The sequence below is a fragment of the Helianthus annuus genome, chromosome 4, assembly GCF_002127325.2.
Source record: "Helianthus annuus cultivar XRQ/B chromosome 4, HanXRQr2.0-SUNRISE, whole genome shotgun sequence".
Taxonomy (NCBI): Eukaryota; Viridiplantae; Streptophyta; class Magnoliopsida; order Asterales; family Asteraceae; genus Helianthus; species Helianthus annuus.
Genome location: NC_035436.2, coordinates 165,332,981 through 165,352,020, shown reverse-complemented (window position 1 = coordinate 165,352,020; position 19,040 = coordinate 165,332,981). Strand labels below are relative to the sequence as shown.

Below are 19,040 nucleotides of genomic sequence, written 5' to 3'. Positions count from 1 at the left end.
TTAAACTTATGTAACTTTTGTAACCATTAAATGGATTATATGGATTTTTAACAATAATCCAAAGGCAATTAGTTGAATCTATGGTTGTTATGAGTTAAGAACTGAAAACAAGTATATTAATCAAGTAGAACTTAATAACTAATAGTTATAATAAAATGAAGAGAACAAAACCAATATCTGATAAATTTAGGGTCTGGTTATCCACACATCCCCCTAAATTTATCCACACATCCCCTAACCCTATACACCACTCATTGCCCTATACGCCTGAAAATGGACCCACCTGATGAGCCCCTCATTGCCCTATACATTTACTTTTTGGTTACTTTTTCACACATCCTATTAATTGTCAATGATTGGGTGTCAGCCAATGATTGCCCAAACATTGGCTCTTTTGCATGGAATAACTTTGAAGAGTATGGAGGGTTTTCAAGTGGGTGAAATATTATTTAAAAAAAAACTTTATATATATTTTTTTAAATTGTTGTTAAAATAAAAAAAAAAATATAAACATTTATATTTATTATTATTTATTGTTATAAAAGGAAGGTATAGAAATGTCATTTTTTATTTAATATATTTAGAAAATGGCAACATTTTTATTAATTAATTATTATTATAAAACGTCAACCACCCCATCCGACCCACCACCACCACCACCCCAGCCGACCCACCACCACCACAACCACCCCATCCGACCCACCACCACCACCACAACCGACCCACCACCACCACAACCACCCCAGCCAACCCACCACCACCACCATAGCCGACCCACCACCACCAGCCCTGCTGTGGGGGCGGGGGGGTGTCATTACTTTTGGGGGATGTACCAATACCCTCACCCTAAATTTATGAGTCAGTAAAATTTATTTTACAATTTGTCAATAAGTAGCCTTCTTGTGTGGTTAGCACAAGCATTATTCAGAATCTGCTGAATCAAGATCACTTTGGGTAACAAAATTATATGAATTTGTAATCACCAACAAAGCGTAATTAACATGAATCTAAAGTACCATTAATCGACTAACCTCATTACCCCTACAGGATCATTACCAACCATCAAGGACCTTCAAGTTCGATGGACAAATGAAACCTTTAGCTTTTAAACGATCAAGGACCTACAAACCAAGAAAAAGGAAAAATGCAAACAAATTTCAACATTAAATTCAAATGGTGGCTTATATGGTAAGATATATAGAAGCTCCAAAACCTCTCTACGTCACCCCCACCCGTACTTTTCCCCTCTCACAGACAAATCGAAATAATCAATATTTATTAGTTTCTTACAAGGACACAAACTGCCAAAAGAAAAGTAAGTTTACCTTAACCCAGGAACTCCCAATTTTGAGGTCCTTGACATGTAGAAGGTTGAGTATAAACCCTGTAAGCATCTCTTCTTGAGCTTCGTCAGTGGTTGTCCCAAACCGAAATAAGTGAGCTTCAACTAAAGAAGACACATTTAGCAACAAAATCTTCCTCAACACCAAAAAAGCATATTGCACTTTTAGTGTCAAAATATTCGGAGCATTGATTTCGATAATATCATAAGGCCAAGGATGCAACACCAAATTCTTAACACTCTTAGATGTGATATTAAGCCGCCTGTCACCATTGCAATAGTTCAACACAAGAGTTTCCAATACAGGACTCCCAGATAAAATATTTTCAATTAAATCTTCATCTAACTTCCCATAAACAATACATAACTTCCTAAGGTTTTTCCAACTAATTACCCCAGTGGGATTAAAGCACAATGTTTCAGTGTGAGATGAGTGAAACATGAGTTGATGAAAAGAAACTGATCTAGCTGGAACCGTATAAGCCCCCCAATATCAAATAGCCACAAATGGAGGTCTTCAACGTTACAATCGACAGCATAACGAATCCAATTGTGGACCTGAGATTTAACGCGATCATCGTAGAGGCAACTTAGCGTAAACTTATTAACCTTCAAATGGGGACGCTGAGTTAGGGTTTTGTCGACGTAAGAAAAGAAATCCGGGCTCACATACAAACACCAAATGTCGCAAGGATGTTGGAAGACTAGAATAGGAACACAAGTCCAGAGATGTTTCCATCGTTTGGAGAGAGCACCTGTTCTGATGGCGTCTTTTGTAGAGGGTAAACGAGAAAGTATTTCAGCAAGTAAGCAGTCTGGTAACTTGCTAATTCGATCTTCATCATCGTCTTCACATCGGATCCGTTTCAGAAGTTGATTTTGCTCTTCCTCCGCCATATCAGCAGAAACCCAAAATTCACAACAGGCTTACGAATACGATTTTAGGGTTTAAGGTTTAATATTCATATGATGCTATATGATTTTAGCTCAGGATATATAGGGTTTTGTTTTAAACATTATTTAAAAATCAAATATACGGCATCTTTTTATATGTTTTTAAATTGGTATGTTTGAGTCATACTCATTAATACAATTTCGTGGGAAATATTCTCCTTAATATATATTATAGATAACGTTCAAAAAAATATATATTATAGATACTAGGTTATCATCCGGGATTGCTTCCCGGGCTCAAGAAAATTTCTTATATTAAATACTACTAGTCTAAGATCCCGCGAGTTTCGCGGGTGGCTTAACACAAACATATAATATCTACCGGCATTGAAGCCCATGTATATCATCATTTTTTTTTCTAGGCCTTTCCAAACTTAGGCTTCATGTCTAAGGGTTAAAACAGGTCCCAAACAGACAATACACGACCCTAACCGGTACAAACCCAAAACCGAACAGAGTTATAGAAAAAAAATTACGTTACTGATCATAAAGAAACTGTACGCATGAACTTATTATGGACACCTGAAGTTGAAGATTAAAATACAACTAAGCATCATACTATAGATGTAACAAAACCGAAAAGATAAGTAAATGAAGGAAATATGTTTTTTCTGGTTTGAAATATAAATTGAAGTGTTTAACAAAATAATATGCTTTTGAAGTATTGACAAAGAATATTATACATGTAAGATGTTCATAATGAAATTCTCCAAATGAAATTATTATGGAACTCTCAGGTTCACAAAGTAAATAATACAACCAACATACTATTGATATAAATAAAACCAAAAAGATAAATATTATCTCAGGTTCTCACTCATGCACTTTTGCTTTGTCTATCAATGCTTGAATGTACCTAGGCTATAACATGAGATATAGACAATCATCAATATCAGATAAAGGCCTAAAAATATTTTAATATTTACATTTTCGACATAGTACTAAATATGTTCAATCAATCCAAGCAATGCAAAAAAAAACAATAAAGATTTCACTTCAAACCAAAATACATTAAAAAGTGGGATAAAGTGTAAAAAAGCTAACCCATGATTGCTGTAAAGTGAGGAGACAATAACTAACGATTCAAGTTTTTACACATACCAATAGAATAAGCTTTTTTTCATACCAGTAACTTATAAGAACTCGACACATAAATGACATCAAGATAGCAGATCTTTTATAAAATATAGAATCATAAGATATGATAGTGGTTCGCTGCCATCTCTGGCATTATTCTAGCTTCGTGAGCAACAAAAGATCTAAATTATGACATGCACGAATTTGTTTGTTAATGTGATAGTTTCGACCCATTTGTATATGAATAGGTCGTTTGGATCATGTTTTACCTCAAATGGATCAATTCGAAAAACTTAGCTAATCGTCTTAAGTCTAATTTAATACACAAAACTTCTTAAGTTGTTTTTATTCAATGATCAAGAATACTAAAATGATAATACTATTTTTCTACTTATAACTAACATATTACCTATTTATAAATATATGTACCAAAGAAATGATACCAACATGTTTGTGGACCAACCTAAACTGAACTGGTCAGTTTGAATTTGAACCCGCTGCAGTAAAACTCGTGTGACTGTTACCTGCACCTCTACTTTTGGGCTCTGACCTAAAATATGTTCAAAGTAATATTGTAAAACATATAATTATAGTACTCACCCGAGCTCGCATAGCAATAGCACAACCCCGACCAACACCAAGTTCTTAACCTTTCCATTTCAAGAAAGAAAAAATGAATTAGAGATATATTCTAATTTAAAAACATTCACACATGACACATTGAAGGAGTTAAACTGTACCTTAATTCTAGCTTCTAAACATTTAAACATTGGAGCATTCTTAAGCATGTAGTCAAACCCCATCATCAAACCCCATCATAATACCCCCCCATAATATATGAATCAAATAGTCAAAACTAACCACATTCATATACTTTCTTATAATTAAAATGCATAACGGATCGTGCAGGAAAACCCAAAGTATCACAATCACGCGCCGGATGTGGTAAATAATATTGAGTTTGGGAGGGGTATATCTGGTAAAACAACGCCATTGGAATCTTTTAACAGTAGTGTATATAAACTGAGGTTAGGTTTATCTATCAACTTGCGTAGGTGGAGTTGCAAGTAAAAAACGCAGAATCCATGTTATTTTTTAAGAAAATACTATTCGATCCACCCAAAATAACACGTCTTCAAGCTAAGCCCACTATCAATTGCAATATTGCATGTTCTGAAAGAATAATGAAGCTTCACAAAGTTTCGCAAAGCCTTGAGGAATTGGACTTTAAATCATTTTACAGTCTTATGAAGAGGATAATGTAACGTGACACAACATTAAGCAATTGCTTTAAGAAAAACTTCAACCACAGTCTATTGCAAGTTCAAGTATAAAACTTAAATAGTAAAACTATTATGGACAGATTATCCCAATCGGCCAAACTAAACCCTAGAAATAACCTTCAAGATCTTGAAAAGGTAAATTAGGCTGAGTAAATTAGATAAAGACTCTCTTTTCTTCACAGACCAATTCAATTTCACCCTCAATAATATCAAATTATTAAAAGATAAAAAATAAGGTTGAAAACAATTCAAATATCTTTGGATATTCATATAAACCAAATGTCAAGTGGTAAGTTATCTAGGGTTATACATCTATCAAAAGCTAACTTACTGGAAATCCAACAAATCGATCAAAGAGAACGTAAACGATGAGAAGTACCAGCATTGGGTTTTGATCGCTGATGTGGCTGCAATTATTAATTACTAAGGCTAAAGGGTGTGGTCATGACACTCATGACCACCATGACCCGCGACATAGACACCATGTCACCCACCTCTAATCCTTCATCCAAAACCACTACTCTAAGGGTGTGGTCTTGACCCAAACCACTATGCCCTTTATTTTTTTAATAAATTTTTGTCTCGTACTTAAAAAACCTGATTGGCTAAGAACTGGACTTGAATATCGACAACATCTATCCTGAGCATGGTATTCTATGTGTGATCGTCTTCACTGTCCGGTGATATTTATCGTATCGGCTAATCTCTGTGCGATCGTGTAACACTCTAAACTATGAAAACTTAGATAAGATTAATATTCATAATACTAATGATGAATGATGATATTGATAAGAGTAAATTGCCATTTTAGTCCCAAAGTTTGACCAAAAATTTTGTTTTAGTCCAAATAGTTTTTCTTTCAGCCGTTTTCGTCCCTGCCTTTTGTCATTTTTTGCAATTTTCATCCAGCCCACTAACTCCATTCAAAAAAGTCACGGACTAAAATGGTATAAAGAAAAATTATTTGGACTAAAATGACAGGAAAAAAAACTATTTGGACTAAAGTGGCAAATTTGACAGGAAAAAAACTATTAATAATTATTGAAGAAGTAGTAAAATAAGCTTACATCTTAATTATATTCATGTCGTTAGATGAAATCACAAAGAAATTCATAAATATGCGACAAAGTTCATGTAAATTTTGCATCAAAGACAACTACATGGCTATCCAGTATCAAAGTTTAAGAATTCAAAACTGAAGAAGGATATAAAAAGAACAATACCTGTCATGTGGAAAAAAATGAACAGAAAAGAAGAAGAGACGATGGCTACACAAAATTTTATTAAAGTTCAAATATAAAAAACAATCTAACAGTACATTTATGAACAATGAAAGCATAAGCTTAACCAAATTCAGTATTCATGACCCGCAAACCCAAAAAAAACTGAGAAACTCGACCCGCAAAACCCTAAAAAATGAGACCCGCTAAACCCACAAAAAAAAAAACCAAAGAGCTTGCCATGTTAAGAAAGTTATTTTGTTTTACTATATTCTTCCATTCAAGAGGTTCTTGTGGAGCTTGGAGTCCCCTCGCATGAAGCGGAATCGCCTCTATTATGCACGGGACTGATCAATACAAACATAACTAATACAATCACAATTTTTCTACTGTGAAGTGTATTTTTGATCCACCCTAAACCTTGAACGACATTTCATATTAGTAACACAATCAAGTAAAAAAAGTTAATTAGCATCGAGTTATTGTAACATATAACTGTTCTCAATTATTAACTTAATTAAATAAAGATCTCATTAGTATCTACTTCTCCCCTCATTGATAATGCAATATTGCAATAAGTACTTTTATATCCTCTTTTTTCTCTCCTCATTGAATCACTTATCATCTCAAATTCCTAGAACAGTAGTAAGATTTACGGATCATATCCTTATATATTGAAATACTAGTCTAAGTACCCGTGTAATACACGGATGGCTAAACAACAAAAAACTTATACTTTAACACGTAAATACTTTATTACACGTTCGTTCGAATATTATGATGAATAATATCTTATAAAAAATAATTAAAGATTACATTTCTTAATAGATTTTAAGAAATATGAATATTTTGTTAGGATTATAGTGTGTCATGAGTTGTCGATTTTAATCACGGGTTGGATATAATGTTTTCAAACTGTTGACCAAATCTCAATACTACATCTCCCTAATGTTCGTTACATATTAAGTTTTTCTTAACTAAAACTTCATGATGTTTTCATGCTTTTTGGCCAATAAGACTTGAACCGGCAGTGTGACATCTAAATATACATTAACACATGAACGTATAATCATAGATAACAAACACCAATACATCTTAAATTCGGTTAGGAAAATTTATTTTACAATAAATAAAAATATATAAATAGCATTTTTAAATTCGGTTTCTTAAAAGTTTTTCCACAAAACTAACTATTATCTATCATGTATGGTAGGGAAAAACTGAAAATTGAAAATATCTTTGGTAACCAACTATACCGGTTCAGTGGTAATTAAGTCGGGTCATAGAATTAAAGGCCCAACGGTTGACTAACATAAGTGTTTTATACAAATAACCGAAAACTAAAATGAAAATTAATCCAAAATTCAAACCAAATTGTGCACACCCTTATATAAATACACACATAGCAAATTCCCATCTTTAGAGGTTTACAAAATCCAATCAAGGATACTCATCTAGTAGCAAATAAAAATATTTTTTTTCTTGTTCTTTAAAAGTAAAAGCACAAAGTACGATGCTTACTAACCAATGACGGGCCATTTTGAGCATCAATGTAATAACCATATGAACACATTCTTCGTATCTAGAGAATTGAGAATTGACCAGGATACCTTGTAGCTCAAATTGTGTTCGCCTACATAAAACATGACACAACTTAAATACTTTTTTCTAAAGATAGTAAAAACAAAATAAAAATGCATACTTTTTAAAATTTTGATACCATCTAAAAATATGGGCACATACTAACGCAATGCAGCTGCAGTTTCAGATATCACTAAGCGAGACGTATATGACTTTTATGCCTATAATTTCAATAAAAGGGCTATAAAGAGTTTAAAAGCAAAAAAAAGAAGAAGAAAAAGGAAATACTCACTTCTTCAAGAAGATAATTCAATCTAAGTTGTGAATAACTCCTCATTGCTTTAGGGGATGCCATATCATCACCTTATAAACCCGACTTAGCAGATGTATCACCGCTTCTAAGCTGGTCAAAATAAATATTGTAAAATTTTCAACATGTATTGTCAATAGCAATAAAATTAAAGTATCAATGTTGTGTCTTCCTACCATAGAAGGTCAGGCTTAGCATGTGAACAATCACGAGACAAAATAAATAATACATTGTGAAATAAAAAAAATACTTGAAAGTATTTTAAAAACTTTAAGTTGCCCACGCTTTTTTACTTTTGAGTACGCCACATTTAATTGCTCGTAGGGAAGTCAGTATCCTAAGAGTGGCTTCAAAATACCAGATCTCCCAAATTCCCATAACGTTAAACCATTTGTTGTTCCCATATGGTTAAACCATCTTTTTCTGAAGGTGACATAGTGTTGTCTACTGAACCTGCAACTAAACAATAGTATTGTTTGACCTCGCTGTTAAAAATTGGATTAATTAAGTTTATAAAGTAAGCTTTAAGGAATCAAATTCTATAGGTCTATTATATAAAACTCTATACGTCAATTATATAATAAAGTAGTAACCTAAAATTAAAACATAGTAATCATTATATTAATACTTCAAAATATAGTATAGATATTTTATTTGTACCGCAAAGAAGTTCAAATGGTTAGGATTTAATAGAATAAACACCTAAATAATAAAATATTAACAAACCTAAGTCATGGCAACACCCATCAAAAGCCATCATTTCTTTACCAAATGACCAATGTTGGTCTTTTTACTATATTTATAAACAAAGACTTTCTTGTAAAGGAATTTGTGGATCCTTATTATGAATTTATGAATGAATGATCTGAACATTTTCAAACTATGAAATTCATAAAAGTTAATCAAACTTAAAATTTTAATAATCTGCTAAAGTTTCATACAGTCTCTATTAAGGAAATTTACCCGATCAATGCAAGAATTGACGCATACGACCCGTAACAAGTAAATGGACAGATCTGCCCAAGACTAATCAGTCCTTATCAACAATAGCAGCCACCAAATTTGTCCTGATTAAAAATAATACCCGTAAACTTCACAAGACAAACAAAATAATACGTTGTCAAATACGTGATAAAAAGATTATAAGTTTATCATTAACATATCCAAGTTGTTTATAATGGCACATACAAAACACTTTTTTTACGTGGATCAGAATAAAAAAGATTCCAACTATAAATCATATCCTTATAGCCAATGCTTCTTAAAAAAAAAACTCTAACAACATGATATTATAAAACCAACTATCAAACAAAGATAGATCCAATGAAAACAAACAATTACATTTTCATAACTAAGCTTTTTAACAAATCCACCCAATTTAAACATGGACTTTTTTAACGAAATGTAGTTAAAAATAAGCACGTAGGAAAATAGTGTTTTTTACGTTAAAGAATGGTATCACGTGTTGCGGTGGAGTCGAAACGTGAAGTAACTCGAATTTATACCGCCTGATGAAAACGTAATATAATTGACCCAACTTGTTTCTGAAATAAACATAGACCAACCAAAAGCGTACATAGAAATAAGCACGAAAACGTATTATATTTGACCCACGTACACAAAAATAAGCATGTAAAACTCGAGGTGGTCAAAATGACATTTTACAATTTTTTTTAGAAAGCTGAAGGGGCGTAAGTGAAAATGCTAAAAGTTGAAGGGTTGAATACACAAAAATGTACTAAAAACCGTGTGATACACGTGTGGAACTAAATAATCAAGTAAATAAGAAATTTTGTGTAAAAAGAAACTTTATAATTTATAATTTAGTGAAAAAAGAAACTTTAAAATATAATGTAGTGAAAAAAGAAACTTTAAAATAATCAAGAAACTCAGTGGAAGTTATTAACAGCTTACCTTACCCAAACCATGAGAGATTATTTCTTTAGAAACCAAATGGTACATATAAATAATATTCTAGCTCTTGCCTAAACTCACATGTATTTTTCACAGCTGCAACATCGATAACTTCACTTCTTTGCCACCTGATACAACCACTAAATGAATAAATAATATCATGATTTAGAATCCTATTTTCACTTGTATTAATGACTATGATAAAAGTCCATTTACCTATGAAAAATTCCATCTGACTCGACCCATTTTGATATGTTACTCAAGAATAAGACTTTAACCAGTTTTTAAGGACCTGCTTATAAATAGGTAAATGGACTTTGTCATCGGCGAATGCTAATGTTCAGGTCCATTTGGGTCAAAGGCATTTCTTGAGTAACATGTCAAAATGTGCCAAAAATAAGTTTTATTCGTTGAGGTTTTTATAGAAGTATAAAACATGTATAATTATGGTAAACTGTATAGCAAATACTATTGGTTGGGATATTACACTAAAATTCAATAGCTTATGGACAGGAAGGAAGAATGAAGAAAGATCGACCTTAAAAGTAAAAAAGTCTAAAATATGCTAAATATTGTGTTTTGCCTCAACTAAAAGTGTTCGTAGTTCCACCTCCTTATCAAATCCATCATTCTAAAAACATGTTTTTAGTAGCATAAGATTTTGAGAAAAAACAAATTCCATTCAGTATAAGATAACTGTTGGTAGAAGTATTCCAATAATCAGTATCAATTCCATTCAGAATCCCAACACACTTTTGAGCATGAGCATTAATGGTTTCATGAAGCCCTTATCCTACTTGTATGATAGATTAAAATTTCTGTATATATATATTTATACACTGAATGCAATAAATTTGATGAAATATCATTACCTGTGAATAAGGCTCTTCATTTTTATCCGAACCAGATTTAGCGAAAAACCCGAACCCGACCAACCCACTATTTCAATAGTTCGGTTCAGGTTACTTTTTTCAGGCCAAAAACCCAAACAACCCGACCCGAACCCGAACCCGAAACATAAAACCCGAATAAAACTAAACATTTATTGTTTTTTTCTTGTAGAAATCTTTTGGTATGGAGTCTTTAATATATGGAACATTAAGTTTTGAGACTATTTAGAGTTTTTTTCTTATAAAAATGTTTTGGTAGGACTCTTTAATATATAGAACATCAAGTTTTGAAACTTTTAAATATCATAATAACTTTGATGATGTTTTTAAAGTAGCAATATGAATTTTGATTATATTTTGTAAAAAAACATTTAATTTCGTTTTACATCTATAACTCGAAAATCGAACAACCTGGCTTGAACGATCCAAAACCGACTAACCCGAGCTTTAAATGGGTTGGTGATCGGGTCAGTTTTTTCTAGACAAAAACCAGAACTACTTGACCCGAAAACCCGAAACCCGAAGAAAATCCGGTAAACACCCCTAACTGTGAAGTCCGCAACGCTTGTGCATATGTTGGTGATATCGTTGTAACAATATTAGAGAGCACGATTGCATCCTAAAACATCACAGAGTATGTTAATAAGTACACACAAACAAATATCTAATAAAAAGAAAAAGAAAGAAAATGACATTGGACTACAATACCTTAACATGATTGATTCTGTCAAATGATGAGTGGACCTGCATCCTATCTAGACAAATAAGGTGGTGAATGTCAAGAGCAAAAAATGTTTTCACTCATGCTGGTGTAGTTCCTTAATAGTCAAAATCGCATATCCTAGCTGAATTTAGTCCTTTGGTTGCATACAAAGACCAGTAAAGATGTACCTAAAAATTAAGATAATATCATCATCACAAACTTATATATAAAATAAATAAAATATAAACCAAGGTCTAACCATCTATACAACAAAAGTTGTTTGCCTATTAGTGGCGGATCAGCCACACATAAGTAGTAAAGTATAGAACATCAAAAAACCAGAATCTTTTAAACAATTGAAAAAAGGTGATGAATTTGATACTGAAAATCCAACAGAATGCAAATAATTGCTATATGTACCTTTCTTTGTGTCAGCAAACCAGAAAAAAACACACTTGCTTCGGAAGCATCAATTAGTTCTTGTTTCCTTCCATCAACATTCACTCTTAACAACAAAAAATTAAAGTACAAATGAGAACAGATGGACATGATAGCAAGGTTCGATTTGCTGATGTAAGGAATTTTGATGAATAGCCTCAACCTCACATATAAGTCATTATCAAGATCAATTTCAAGAAAGCATATAGATTGGTGGCCAAGAATGCATTTATTAATCTGATCATTATGATGCATTCATGATCCATTTGCTGGTCATGACTTGCACCAAAAGTCATAGATAATGAGCAGGTAGCATGACAAATGTAACACCATAACTTTCAATTTTGTAAACTTATACACACATAAACATGAGAACCAAGCCAGGAGCATATGATATGACCATTTCCCATGTTTGTAATGAACCTTTAGAAAATGAAAACTTAAAAAAGATTATTTATCTATATTTGTCTAACTTAGAATGTAGCAATCCTCACATTTAATAATTACACACAGTAATAATTCTATACATAATTAGACTAAAATCAATGATATTATCAATAAAAAGAAGTATTTGTATTTCTGGACCAAAATAGAATGAAAATAAACTATTGGCATTTCATCGAACACCTTATAGACATGCCCAAACCAACCAGAACACACGCAACATTCAATTCATTAAGAAAAACCTTCAATACATGAACAAAAACGTTGAACCAGAACATGAAAAGTGCTATACCTTAAGCTTTAATCCATCTGATTACCCAGAGACCATAATCCCAACCACTCCACAATCAAACCAATAAGTTCAGTATAAGCCATAATAAAATATATAAACAGTAATAAATTATATGAACCAAAACCAAAGAATAATATCATAAGAAAATAGAGAGATTACTACCTTAATGAGTTCAAATCCAAAACCTTATTGATAACAATAACTTGTGTACCTGCTTCACTGCTTGTAGAAGTCATGTGAGAGACCAGAGAGTATTCCGGCACCGTTCTTCTGACATCCGAAAACTATCAACATAACAATTGCCTTAGGTTCCAGATTTATACAAAAAAAAAAACATACATAGATTATATTATAGATAAAAAAACTTACCGAATCGTTGCTTTAGAGATCTAGGGTTCCAATCGTTGCCGAGATCATTGAAGGAAGAACACAGATGATCGAACGGTTGTTTACGTATCGGTTTCTAGGGTTTCAAAAGTTATCATAAACACAGATCTGGATAGATAACATATGAAACAAAAGCTATTATACATTACAATCGGTTTAGGGCTATGAGTAAACATCAAATTCTATACCAAAAAACATAAAGATAATAACCATAAACAACAAATCTAGAATGACAATCGGAGCTAGGGTTTCTTGAACAGAAAAATAGTTTTTGAAAAAATAATTCAGATTCAGAACAAAAAAAGAATGATTAAACTAAGAAATTAACATCTACACTTACAGATTTGGATATGGATCAATGAAGAAAATGAGAAATCGTTTGAAGAAGATGAAGAAGTCGAATTAGAAAAGAATGGAAGAGAGAAGGCTGTGGAAATTATTGATGAAATGAATAGCATTGAATGAATATAGAAGGAAATATATAGATACTAAGAATGCCGCCCAAATTGTAATTCTCTGGCCAAAGAGAATAGCCACATCAAAGTCAAAAAGTCAATCTTTATTTTGCTTTAGTATAATAGATAGATAAAGCAAATAAATCATTAAGAATAACACAAGTTATTTTGTATTTCAATAGTGTGAACAGAAATGAGGATGTGACTATAAGTATCATTCATTTGCTAAAACATGCTAGGTGGTAAAGACTTGAGAATGTGGTTGGTGATAGGGATGAGCTTGGTACCAACCGGCACCGAAAATACCGGTACCGAAAATCCCCAAAAATGGGTACTGGTACCGAAAATACCTGGTATGGTACATTTCAGTAACGGTACGAACCGATATTTGAATAAAAAATCCGGTAATTGCCGATGCCGAAAATGCAAAAGGTCAGTAGTACCGAAATTTGAGTCGGTTCGGGAAATTTCGTACTGGTTTCGAACTGGTACCCGGTACCATTTGCTCATCCCTGGTAGGCGAACTTCTAACCCATTTGGCTTCCTTAACCTGTTTTCTTTATAGCAAAACTTCTTTTTATGTTATTACTTTGACTCGTTAGAAATAGAATACCACTCAAAATGATCAAATTTCACTTTCCCATGTATGGGTTGAATTCATATCTCCGTTCCTAGCTAATGCCTAACAGTTTACATCCAAATTTCTAACTCAAATCTATCTTTGACTTTCATTTGCAGATAAATAAGTTTGACAAACCATGAGCCGGTGAGATTCTAGGGCTTCAAAAAGTTTATGCTTGACAAATGTACCATTTATCCACTCAATATTCATCTAAAATGCCAAACAGCTTATAAGGTATGTGTAATAAGAAAACGTTAATTGATTTAACTTAAAAATTTCATAACAATTATATTGAAAACCCAGTATTAAAAACTAATCAGATGTTAACTTACTTCAATAGCTTGAAACCCTTGCTCAGCAACCCGTTTGATATAACAGATTCTGATAGGCGAATGGACTGAATTCCTGAATCAATAATATCACCATTCACAGACGCTTTAATAATTTCAACAAATCTAAGAACAACACACAACAAATATCTAGATCAAAATGTAGTTGAAGGTACCTGAGGGGAAGGATAGATAATCAAAATACACATTGGTGGCTATTTCTTGAACACACACAAAACAAAAATCTTGATCATCACATAGGAAAGAAGTAATGGTACGCAATTAGCGGGCTGATTACAAAGAAAATTAGATTATAAAAAGCCATGTAGTTTATAAAATGGAGAACTTCTTACCTTTACCATTGCTGGTGTCCGTGTCACATCCACAAACACCTTTATGTCACATACGAACCAACATCTCAATCGTATCAGTCACCTAAAATAACATGTTCTTCAATAATTGATTCATGATAATAATCCTAAATCAAACAATCTATCAAATTAAACAATCTGGTATAGAAAACACATTGAATTAAAGAAGAAACAGAGAAAAATTACCCGTCAAAGAAGCCGGAGGCTGATAACTTCAGAGATATTAACACCCTTGCTTGACGTGGTATGTTTCAGTGATGGCACACAATAAGAAAGCGTTAATAGGGACCAAGAATGGAAGAGGTGATTCAAAAAAAAATATCACATACGAGAGATCTAGGGTTTAATTCTAAAAACCTGAACCGTATTTCTTAACATAAGCTCAAATACGTTTCACAAACATTTTACATCAGCAAATATTAGAATAATTCATCTTCTGTGTATCAATATGTAACACAATTTGTTTCAATTGCATGAAAGCTTAATTGAAACAATAACTCTGCAAGTTATGTTGATATAAACAGAAACAAATGCAAAAAAAAAAAAAAAAAAAAAAAGAGAGAGAGAGAGAGAATCAGATACAGGATGAAGATAGATCGCATTAACTCTAGTTGTGACTGACCGATTCCAAGAGGGTTTTAGCCATCTGAAACCAAAGCAATGATCTCTACCTACCTAATTGCAATACAGATCTGAATTTCACCTAAATTGTGAAAGAAAAAAAATAACCCTAACTTGTAAATTGAACAAACAGACACCCTAGATTCCCAAATCAAATAAAACCAACACACAAACAAAAATAACAATTCAAACACACATGGTACAATTCACAATCGAACAAAAAGATGGATGTAGGAATCATGAATTAACATTAAACGTACATTAAACATGATTCTTCGGTCGCTAGGGTACATTAAACGTACATTAGCCCTAGAACTCTTCAGGTCAAGAAGATGAAGAGAAAGTTACCTGGGTTGTTTGGTTTGTTCAATAGCCATCATCTAGGGTTTATTCAATAGCCATCATCGCTGACATGAACAAAGAACAATCAATTCGAGCCCAAGACCAATCAAAGAACAATCAATTCGAGCTCTAGATCAAGCCTCAACAAAGAACAATCAATTCTAGGGTTTGAAGAAAACAACAGAAGAGAACCAACAGAAAGATTGATGGTGAAATCAGCTTTGATTAGGGTTTTTGATTGGAATTAAGAAGGAAAGAAAAATGATTTCAAATTTATGGAAAGTGTGTATGGTAACGAAAGAGATGAACACTAAAAGAAGGAAAAAAAGAGTTACCTATTTTGCGATAATGAAAGAAGATTGTAGGAGAAGGAAGCCATCTACGCGTGTTTTGGTTTAGGGTTTTAGTTTGAGCGGGATTTTGTGAAATTAGAGGCTATAAGGAGGACAGGTGGCAATTAAGGGTGTAAGAGGATGACAAGTGGCCTAAGTTTATTTTGTTTTATTAGAAGTAGTAGATTTATGATTAATATGCATGCACCATGGAGGCATGGAGTTGCTATGAACAATATTAAGAAGTGTGAACAAACTAAGAATTTGAACTATTATAAACTAAAATATGATGATCAAGAGATGAAAACTGAAATCAAAATCTCACAAATTAAGCCACCCTGACAATGAAAAGCAAAAGACTTCCACTCATGCTTTGTATTTATCTACTATCTTGACATACAACAATACCCCCCATCAAAAACATGATTTTCAAACACGGGAACTTCCCGGGCTAGGAAAATTTAATTTACAATAAACAAAAGTACATAAATAACACTTTGAATCTCTTAAGTATCCTCTTTCCCTTCTCCACCACAATTTTTTAGTTCAGTTTCATAAGTATCCCAACTTTGTCTCCATATGTATCAATTGGTCTTCTCCTTAGCAAGCTCCATGTATCAATAGCAGGGGTATACTGCACTTCAAAATTTACAACACTTACATTAAAAAACACCGAAGAACACCTAAGGATTTTTTTAAAGGGATGTATTCATAAAAGGAAGGGGATCAACTCAGAGAGAGAAAATGAACATTATATTACATTTTAGGCGTACTGCACTGACCAATATTGGGCTTTTTGAAAAGGTCCTTGATTTTAGAGTACTCTTTAGGCCCCTAAATAGGTTGAGCCGGCCTTGGCACTAACATATCTCAGCTCTCAATATTTTGAAAAACGAATACGCTCAACAGAAGGATTTATGAGCTAACTCAACTATTGTGAACTGTATTTACCATACAAACATCCTATTAATAAAAATGACACAAAAATGCAGTTTGAAATTAGTACAACTCTTACGGATCAGAGCACGTTCTTCCATATCTATACTACCAGCCTCCGAAATAGACAAAAATATATAACAATCATCAAAGCATGTTTAAAGCTCAAAAACACAAATAAATTCATAAATAATGATAATACCTATAAATTTTAACTTCAAATTAAACGATATTAGAGTTCGAACACAATTCAAGTTACCAAAACTAACACAGATCAAGACTGATAACTTCTAATTAATTAGATTATAGCCCCAAACCTGAATCAGCATAAAGTCGTGCTTGAACATGACACCAAGGAACCGATTCTTCCCATTGAAAAGGCCAACTCCTGTAATTCAAGAAAATAAAAGAAAGTAAAGTTCTTCAATTCCCCTTCAAAATCATAGACATAGGTAAAAAGAGTATATTTGATCGACTTCAAAACGCCTAGCGACTATCGATGCTCCTTTTGCAATCGAAACTGTAATGATATACATCATAAACATAAAAAGAGCTGACAACGAAGAATTTTGAGGTACGAAGGAAGCGGTGGTAGGGTATTGAGAAAAATCTTGTTCCAACCTAAATGTTTTATATGGATCCAAAATAACATTATGGGTAGTACCCGGTTGTTAAGATATAGACCATTGAGACACAACCAAAGGAGCACAGACCTTAGTTCAATTACTCGTAGGTTAATGTGAGCTGCAAGACCGGATTGAAGACCAACAAAACTTTAAAGTTTTTCATGAAAAAAAAAACATTTACAATATATTAGGGGACTCACAACAATCTCATCATATTCTGAACCACGACCGCACCAAACAGGCTACCGTCTCCATTTTCCACGACTCTATGTTAAATATTTATGGTCTATATCTTGGACACCTACATAAGTACATAACCAAAATGATTATAAACACACATCTAACATACCAGACAAACAAACCACTGTTCAAGGAGAACGAAATCACATTCATTACCGAATGGCCCATTCTTGCATACAACACTTTACTTAAATGTTTACAATAATCAAACATATGAAGCAATTATGAATTATATCCAAAATACAACACACGTGAACCCTTAATGAAGACTTCAAAAGCCATAACCCAAATCAACTACATGGATAGAACTATTAGGAACCCTAAATCAACAATTAAGAACACAAGCTCACACCATTTACCGTAGATCAATTATACACATGATAAAATTCAATTGGGCTACAACTACAATCATACGCCCAAAACACAAAAAAAAATGAGGTAAACTTATTGTATGTTACCTCTCGTCTCCATTTAGCATCGACTAAAACCAACCTATCTTTTATGAATCTAGTGATGATAAAAACAAAATCAAAAGTTTAATTCCTTGCTAAAGAAAAAAAATGAAATCAATGAGTGATTAAAGTGAGATTTCATACCTGATTGATTGTATTGTCTGAATTGTATATGATTCAATCAGAATGAAAACGCTTCTAATACCTAGGGTTTTTAGAAAGGAAGTGATTTGTGGTTAAAAATTGGAAAGAACGATCTAAGATATATAAAATAACAATCAGAATATGAATTAGCGAAAGAAAGGATTGTAGCGGCTGGATCTGTGGATTTATTGGAGAAGATGTGTATGCGCAGCTAGGGTTTTGAGGGTGACGAATGAGATCTGATCGAATGAAATTAGAATTTGGGTATTTTAGAAGGTTTATATAACCGGGTTAAAAGTCGGATCCCGCTCAACGCATAAAGAATATAACTTTTACCCAAAATTTTTCCCGCCCAAAACAATCTGAGGTGCAATATCACGCTGACACGTGGCCCAAATTTTTTTCATTTATTATATATAATAGATAATAGATACTTGATAGCGGTTCTCATTCTCTCGTACTTCAAAATTTTGCATTTTTTAATGGTAAATGTTATTTATCTAGTTTACACCAATAAATTACTTCATTGTCTATTGAATAGGTGTCGCTATACATTCAACTTCGTTTATGTTTTACATCATATGACTTACTCAGTGTTAAAAATTTATAATTCTAATTTATACTTTATCGTATAACCTCATTACCGTTCTTCAACCATTCGAATTTATTATATCCGTGATGGATATTTTTCTTTAATTAATTAATGATCAAAAGAAAACTAAATCATTGATATTT

At 32.7% G+C, this 19,040-nt stretch overlaps 3 long non-coding RNA genes across 7 annotated transcripts; all 3 read right to left on the bottom strand.

Annotated features, from left to right (window-relative positions):
* Positions 1-3,927: 3,927 nt before the first annotated feature.
* On the bottom strand, positions 3,928-14,938 carry LOC118491122. Its single transcript, XR_004890448.1, has 5 exons — positions 14,799-14,938; positions 14,595-14,676; positions 14,418-14,462; positions 14,245-14,317; positions 3,928-4,023 (listed from the first exon to the last, which is right to left on the bottom strand). It is a non-coding gene; the product is annotated as an uncharacterized LOC118491122 (long non-coding RNA).
* On the bottom strand, positions 8,684-13,274 carry LOC110937171. Of its 4 annotated transcripts, XR_004890446.1 has the most exons (8): positions 13,176-13,274; positions 12,818-12,943; positions 12,660-12,718; positions 12,449-12,495; positions 11,695-11,779; positions 11,280-11,462; positions 9,763-11,190; positions 8,688-8,834 (listed from the first exon to the last, which is right to left on the bottom strand). It is a non-coding gene; the product is annotated as an uncharacterized LOC110937171 (long non-coding RNA). The 4 variants fall into 4 exon arrangements; XR_004890447.1 differs by having other exon boundaries at positions 8,684-8,834; positions 12,449-12,732; XR_004890445.1 differs by having other exon boundaries at positions 8,686-8,834; positions 12,449-12,718.
* A 1,270-nt stretch (positions 14,939-16,208) lies between the features above and the next one.
* On the bottom strand, positions 16,209-18,574 carry LOC110937170. Of its 2 annotated transcripts, XR_002590609.2 has the most exons (5): positions 18,306-18,574; positions 18,168-18,216; positions 17,670-17,770; positions 17,161-17,231; positions 16,209-16,541 (listed from the first exon to the last, which is right to left on the bottom strand). It is a non-coding gene; the product is annotated as an uncharacterized LOC110937170 (long non-coding RNA). The 2 variants fall into 2 exon arrangements; XR_002590610.2 differs by lacking the exon at positions 18,168-18,216 and having other exon boundaries at positions 18,306-18,573.
* Between the last annotated feature and the right edge of the window lie 466 nt (positions 18,575-19,040).